The following is an 8,458-nucleotide window of genomic DNA, read 5'->3' as shown; positions in this document are numbered from 1 at the left end:
GCCTCATTAGTCCCATTTGGTTTTATGGGGCTGTCCAATCCCTGGCTGAACGGTGAACCTTGGAAGCGACTTCACCACTGAGCTAAAAGGGTGTCTGAGGGCCGTACTCTCGGGTTTCTCCAGTCTCTGTCAGGCCAGTAAATATGGCCTTTTTTTGTGTGTGTTAGAATTTTGTTCTACATCCTTCTCCAGCTCTGCTTGTATCCTGTTTTCTTCATTCTCCCTTGCTCTCGAAGGGGTGAGACCAGTGGAGTATCTTAGATGGCTGCTCACAGGCTTTTAAGAGCCCAGACGCTGCTTACCAAGGCAGAATGTAGAACATTGTCTTTATAAACTGTGTTATGTCAATTGAGCTAGATGTTCCCCGAGACCATGGTCCCCACAGCCCTCCACCTAGCACTTTTCAGTCCCTCAGGGAGTTTGGATGTGTCTATGGAGCTTCCACGTTGGTGTTGTATATTTGACTGAACTAAGAAGCATGTTCCTCACATGTGTTATGTTTTTGTTTTATAGGCCTGTCTAATCTTTGTCTGAAAAGTGGGCTTCGGGAATGGTTTCAGTTCTGGGTTAGCAGAGAGTCCGAGGGCCATAGTCTCAGAGGTTCCTCCAGTCTCTGTCAGACCAATAAGTCTGGTCTTTTTGTGAATTTGAGTGCTGTTCTACATTTTTCTTCCACTCTGTCCAGGACTCTTTGTTGTGATCCCTATCAGAGCAATCGGTGGTAGTAGCCGTACATCATCTAGTTCTGGTCTCAGGCTGGTGGGGGCTGAATTTCATGTGGTCCTTTAGTCCTTTGGGCTAGTATTTTCCTTGTGTCTTTGGTTTTCTTCATTCTCCTTTGCTCTGAATGGGATGGGACCAATAGATGTATCTTAGGTGGCCGCTCGCAAGCTTTCAAGACCTCCGACACTACTCACCAAAGTGGGATGTGGAACATTTTCTTTATGAACTATGTTATGTCAATTGACTTAGATGTCCCCCGAGACTATGGTCACCAGCCCCTAGCCCCAGCTACTCGGTCCCTCAAAGTATTTGGATATATCTAGTAAACTTCTATGCTTTTGCTTTGGTCCAGTTGTGCTTACTTCCCCTATATTGTGTGTTGTCCTTCCCTTCATTTGTCTACTACTTAATTAGCGATTTTCCTTCCCCCTCCTTCCTCACCTTTGTAACCATCAAAGAATGTTTCTTTCTGTGTATAAACCTTTTCTTGAGATCTTATAATAGTGGTCTCATACAATATTTGTCCTTTCATGACTGGCTTATTTCACTCAGCATAATGCCCTCTACATTCATCCATGTTGTGAGATTTTTTTTTAAATAATATGAACTGTTCCACTGATAATTTCCTCTAACTTTTTATTTCTAATATTATTTCCAGTGAATTTTCATCTACATCTTTATATCTTGCATAACACTCGATGCAGGGTCATGCACATGGGGAGCATTCAATAACTTCATTGAACAAATGAACCATCCATTTTAACCAGTCTTTGACACTGATATTTTCTCAGAGGCTGTTCCAGGAAAATCATAACTTAGATTTTACCTCAGTAACCACAAAGGAAAAGGTCTCCATTTTGTTGGCATTAGAATTTTGGAGAATGGATTCAGACTTGCTTATGATATATTATGAAGAAAAGTTATTGAGTAGGGTAGGTTTTTGAGGGAAATACATAGGATATATAAATTTATTGAGTTCTGGTCAGCCTCCTCCCTCCATACCCCTAACCCCACTCCATTACTAACAGAAACTTATCAGAGCCAGGGATATTTGGAGATAAATCTGACAAGACCTAATAGGTCAGAAAGCAAAAATGGCCAAAGGGTCAAACCTTGTTGTCAGAAGAAGAGATGACTAAGGAGTGACTTTATAATGATCTTTCAAGCATATGAGCTATCATTCAGATAACTATAAACACTTGTTCTCTTTAACTATCGAGGAAATAAATTTAAAGGGCATGAAGGAACCAAATCAGAGATAAAAAAGGGCTACTAAGGTTTTTAGGTATTTGCTTTGGAAGTCTATAAAAATAGACCCTTGTTTTCATTTGACTGTTATTTTAGCTGTTGGATTTTCCAGGTATATAAGAAATAGTTTTAAAGATATGTTCTAGAATTAAACCCCAGGACATAAGAAAGAAAGAAAGAAAGAAAGATAAAAGCAGTGCTGCCATAAGACAAAAACATAAATGAAACTAGAAAATAAGAATGGCTCCGGAAAGGCAGTTTTTAAAATTAATATCCAATGTAGAGAACCATATTTTGAAGAATTTAGTCTTAGACTTGGGAAGTAAAATGCCACAGAAAGTTTCTAGTCACTGAATTTGGTGTCCACTATACAAATAATACGATTTGCTTAGTGCTCTCTCTAGTTACGTTTCCTTACGTGTGAAACACACCTTTTAAATAAAGTAGCTGTTTGTGCATCTTCTTAAAAAGCATTTCCCTACTTATTGTGTTGTCTTTTTTTCCTTCTGTTTATTGTATGATATTACTGGCAATTTTCATGATTAAAAGAAAATTCTGCCATAGGAAGAGCTGCCACCAAACAAGTTACAGATTATCTAAACAAAGACATTTACTTGTAAGAGGATAGTAATTGTGTTTAATGGAAGTTTAAAAATTAATTCTGTGTTTATGTGTTTAAAATGAATTCTATAAAAGAAGTACAAAAATAGCTTTGGAATCAATTTTACAAGATTTGTAAATCTTGTAATCAAAATTACAAGACTTTCCAGCAATTAAATTTCAGTCAGTTCCATTAAGAGTTGGTAAGCAGATGCAGGCTGGAGTTGTGATCGCCTATTAAGGGAAACAGCTATGAAGAAAACTGGATGAAGGCAGTTGTTCCTTAGGAATAATTAAATCCTTCTGAGAAACAGAATTTGTCAATTCAATCTAGGTGGATACCTTTTCTTGGTATGGGGAATGGAGCATTTTATCATTTTTTTTGGGTAAGAGATCTAGCTAAAGTATAAGAAGGAATAAAAAAGTATTAATATTTTAAGTACTACCCCACTCAATTTGGTAATTTGTATCAAAAGCCTTAAAAATAACCTAATAAGTTTTCTACTTGTATGACATTATCCTAATATGTGTGCAGAAATTTGATATAAAGATATTCATTACAACATTGTTTTCAGTAGTTAAAAATTGGGGGGAAAAACCTTAAATGTCTAATAATAGGGGGTTGGTTAAATAAATTTTGGTGTAGCTATAGAAGGAGCCCTGGTGGTACAACGGTTAAGTGCTCGGCTGCTAACTGAAAGGTTAATGATTTGAACCCACCCAGCAGCTCCTTGGGAAAAAGACTTGGTGATCTTCTCCCGTTAAGATTACACCCTGGAAAACCCTATGAGGCAGTTCTACTCTGCCCTATAGGGCCTTGATGGCCCCTAACATCAACATCAACATATAATGGTATATTATTCAGTCAGTAAAAGGGATGTTAAAGGTTGACTCTGAAGGATGTGAATGATATATTGTTAAGTGAAGAAAGACAACAGACTACAAAAGAGCGTGCACATTATAATCCACATTTTTTGAAAAGCACATATATGTGTATGTGTATATGTGTGTCTGGAAGGACATATGACTCAAGTTGTTATCTTGACATGTGTATTTTATCTTGACATGTGTATGAATTTTCTAAACTTCCGACAACGAATACATATTATTTTATTGAGAAAACAATAAAGTCGTGTTTATTTTGTCTTCTCTCTTATTATAATAGCCTAGACTGTAAGGGCAAGATGTCTTTTTCATTTTTATATTCCAAGGACTACCACAGTGCCTGGCACATGATAGGTACTTGATAAAAACCTTTTTAACTGAATATCTTTGCACCAATGCTTTATATTTTATTCTGAACTTTGTTAAGTATCTTGCACTCATGAAACATCCTTGAATGATTTTAATTCTGAAAAATTGGTCTAGAATAAAAGTCTGCACCACTGGGGACCACTGATGAAGATGACTAGCTTGTGGTATTTCATCCAGAGTGTGAGAGTTTTTAGTCCTCTGATGTCCCCAGCACTAGCGAAGCAGTTCTGTGGCCTTCCTGACAACCTCGAACACCATGTAGTCTCTGTCATCCATCTTCGTTTCACTCTGGTACTGTTTTTGCAATAATTGAACATCAGGATGTGTGGAATAAACTATTAGCTCTTGTTTTTGCTTATATTAAAAATAAGTTACGAATGTCTCTGAAATCTAGATTTTGGTATTTTGAGAGATACAAAGTCAAATGAAAACATCACTGAATATAATAACTGTTATTAGGCAAATCTGCTGCAAAAGATCTCTTTAAAGTGTTAAAAAGCAAAGATGTCACTTTAAGGACTAAGGTGCGCCTGACCCAAGCCATGGTGTTTTCAATTGCCTCATATGCTTGCAAAAGCTGGACAATGAATAAAGAAGACCGAAGAAGAACTGATGCCTTTCAATTATGGTGTTGGCAAAGAATATTGAATATACCATGGACTGCCAGAAGAAAGAACAAATAAATCTGTCTTGGTAGAAGTATAGCCAGAATGCTCCTTAGAAGCAAGGATGGCAAGACTTCATCTCACATACTTTGGATATGTTATCAGGAGAGATCAGTCCCTGGAGAAGGACATCGTGCCTGGTAAAGTAGAGGGTCAACAGAAAAGAGGAAACCCCTCAACAAGATGCATTGATGCAGCGGTTGCAACAATGGGCTCAAGTATAACAACAATTGTGAGGATGGCACAGGACCCGACAGTGTTTCGTTCTGTTGTACATAGGGTCGCTATGAGTCGAAACTAACTTGACGGCAACTAACAACAACATATTCAATGATGTTTTCATTTGACTTTGTAGTTCTCAAAATGCCAAAATTTTGCAGAAGACAATTCAAAAGTGGTTGTAGCAGTACATCAACAGGGAACTGCTAGAAATTCAAGCTGGATTCAGAAGAGGACGTGAAACGAGGAATATCATTGCTGCCAGATGAATCTTGGCTGAGAGCAGAGAATGCCAGAACGATGTTTAACTGTGTTTTATTGACTATGCAAAGGAAATCGACTGTGTGAATTGTAACAAATTATGGATAACGTTGTGAAGAATGGGAATTCCAGAACACTTAGTTGTTCTCATGAGGAACCTGTACACAGACCAAGAGGCAGTCATTTGAACAGAAGAAGGGGACACTACATGGTTTAAAATCAGGAAGGATGCATTGGGGTTGTATCCTTTCACCATACTTATTCAGTCTGTATGCTGAGCAAATAATCCGAGAAGCTGGGCTATATGAAGAAAAATTCCGCATCAGGATTGGAGGAAGACTCATTAACAACCTGGGATATGCAGATGACACAACCTTGCTTGCTGAAAGTGAAGAGGACTTGAAGCATTTACTGATGAAGATCAAAGACTACAGCCTTCAATATGGATTCCACCTCAACATAAAGAAAACAAAAATTCTCACAACTGGACCAGTAAGCAACGTCATGATAAACAGAGAAAATATTGAAGTTGTTAAGGATCTCATTTTACTTGGATCCACAATCAACATGCATGGAAGCAGCAGTCAAGAAATCAAATAACGTATTGTATTGGGCAAATCTGCTGCAAAAGATCTCTTTAAAGTGTTAAAAAGCAATGATGTATGTCACTTTAAGGACTAAGGTGTGCCTGACCCAAGCTGCGATGTTTTCAATTGCCTTATGTGCATGTGAAAGCTGGACAATGAATAAAGAAGACCAAAGAAGAATTGATGCCTTTGAATTATGATGCTGGCAAAGAATATTGAATATACCATGGACTGCCAGAAGAATGAACAAATATTTCTTAGAAGAAGTACAGCCAGAATCCTTACCAGTGAGGATGGTGAGACTTCGTCTCATGTACTTTGGACATGTTATTAGGAGGGACCAGTCCCTGGAGAAGGACATCATGGCTGATAAAGTAGGTCATGAAAAGACAGGAAGACTCTCAATGAGATGGATTGACACAGTGGCTGCAACAATGGGCTCAAGCATAGGAACGATTGTGAGGATGGTGCAGGACCCGGCAACATTTCATTCTGTCATACATATGGTCTCTATGAGTTGATACCGACTTGATGGCATATGACAACAACATATATATATATGTAAAACCTGAGTAATACGATCCACACCATACGTGAATTTATGAAGGTGTGCTATATGAAAATTACACTTCTGGTTTTACCTTTTATACAAAAAGATTTTACATAAAAGTAAGGTATTTCTGATTTTTTCCATATAATACAGTGATAAAATCTGTTGAAATAGATAGTACAAAGGTACCTATTACTTTCTTCCTAATAGAATTTATTGTTGTTGTGTGCCATTGAGTTGATTTCAACTCATAATGACCTCATGTGACAGGGTAGAACTGTCTCACAGAGTTTTCTGGGCTGTAATCTTTATGGCAGCAGATAGCCAGTCTTTCTCCTGCACAGCCCCCGGGTGGGTTTGAACCATCAACCTTATGGTTAGCAGCCAAGCACTTAACCATCAAGCAACCAGGACTCCTTAATATATTTTAGGTGATAATTAAAATTGAATAAAAATTGAAAATTAAAATATATAAAAAGATGAAAATTCTCCCTCTCATCTCTGTCTCTCATCTACCTATTTTACACTTTCCACTGCTTCCTCCCCGCCCCAGACAGTCACTTTTGTCAATTTTTTAAGTATCTTTCCAGAGAGTTTTTATGTGTATACAAACTATATATATGTATATATATATTTTTAATTGTCTCTACTTCTCTTTCTATAGAAAATATTTCATTCCATACATATAGTTTTAGTCCTTGCTTTTCTCACTGAAGTATATATCTTGGAGAACTTTCCATATTCAAAGTATAGAGAACTTCCTCATATATTGTTAGGTGCCATCGACTCAGGTCCGACTCATAGTGATCCTAGGTACAACAGAACAAAACACTGCCCAGTCCTGTGCTGTCCTCACAATTGTTGCTATGTCTGAGCCCATTGTTGCAGTTGCATAGTATTCTGTTGTGTGGATGAACGTTCTATAATGTAATGAATTGCCTATTGATTTACATTTGGGTTGTTAACACAAATAATGATGCTATAAATACTCTTGTACACATGCCAGTTAACACATCTGCAAATGTATCATTAGGATAGCTTCCTAGAAGTAGAATTTCTAAAGTAAAGCATGTGTGTATTTGTAATTTTGATACATATTGCCAAACTTCCCTCCTTAAAAACTGTACCAGTTTATACTTTTCCATACAGTCTATATGAGTGCTGATTTCCTCACAGCGGCACCAACACATTACATTAACTTCCGAATTTTTTCCAGTCCCATAGGGGAAAATGGTATGTCAGAATATTTTAAATTTCCATTTCTCTTATTATAAATAGAGTATCTTTTCATAGGTTTAAAGACCACTTATAGTTTCATTTTCAGTGAAATATCTGTACATTTCACTGAAATTCTTTGTACATTTTTCTAATGAGTGGTTGGTCTTTTTCCTTTTAATTTTAGGATCACTTTATATAGCAGGAAATTACCCCTTTTTGTGATATAAGTTGCAAATACTTCAGTTTGTCATTGTTTTCCACGCTGAAGTTTGGTTTTTTAGATATGGCTCACTTTATTTCACAGCTTTTGTATTTTGAATCAGAAGGCCTTCCCCACGCCACAGTTTTTTGTTTTGTTTGTTTTTTTAGGGATTCTCCAGTGTTTTAAGTATTTTATGGTTTCATTTTTTGCACTTGCTTTTTGGCTTATTTGAAATTCATCATGCACATGGTGTGAGATATATGTAATTTTTTGTTTACCCTCCAGATGGCTTTCCAGTTGTCCAGTACAATTAATTGAATCTTTTCCCCTTTGATTTTAGATGCCACCTTATCAAATACTAATTCCTGTATGCATTTGGATCTATTTTTGTACTTTCTATTCCACTGGTTTGTCTGCTTTCTTATATACCAATGCTATACTTTAAGTTACTGAGTCCTCATAATATAATTTAAGGTAATGCATTATAATATAATTAAATTATTGAATAATTATAATATCACTTACTCTTCATTTAACAAAATATTTATTGAATAGCTACTTTGTGCCAGGCACTATTCTAGGCTCTGAGGATATATCAAAACCTACAACATATTCCCACACTCACTCCAAGAGGAGCTCACATTCTAGTGGGGGATGATAGACAATAAATAAATAAAAAATATGTGGGATGCCATTTGATGATAAATACTATGAAGAAAAATATAGCAGAGAAGGAATAGTGATGGGTGTGATTTTAAGTAGGGGTGATAGAAAAGGCCTCATTGAACGGTAACCTTTGATCTATGCAAAACCAATGGCCAACATCATTCTTAATGGGGAGAGGCTGAAAACATTCCCCTTGAAAACAGGAACAAGACAAGGATGCCCTTTATCACCACTCCTATTTAACATTGTGCTGGAAGTTCTAGCT

The 8,458-nt window shown here is 36.8% G+C and overlaps 1 protein-coding gene across 1 annotated transcript in view; it reads left to right on the top strand.

Moving 5' to 3' along the window:
• Nucleotides 1–8,458, top strand: part of CFTR (CF transmembrane conductance regulator) — a 168,225-nt gene that overhangs the window by 39,454 nt on the left and 120,313 nt on the right. The gene's annotated exons all lie outside the window — the stretch shown is intronic.

Source organism: Trichechus manatus, unplaced genomic scaffold (assembly GCF_000243295.1).
Source record: "Trichechus manatus latirostris isolate Lorelei unplaced genomic scaffold, TriManLat1.0 scaffold00251, whole genome shotgun sequence".
Lineage (NCBI taxonomy): Eukaryota > Metazoa > Chordata > Mammalia > Sirenia > Trichechidae > Trichechus > Trichechus manatus.
Note: the sequence above shows the minus strand (reverse complement) of the source record. Positions and strands in the feature narration are given on the sequence as shown.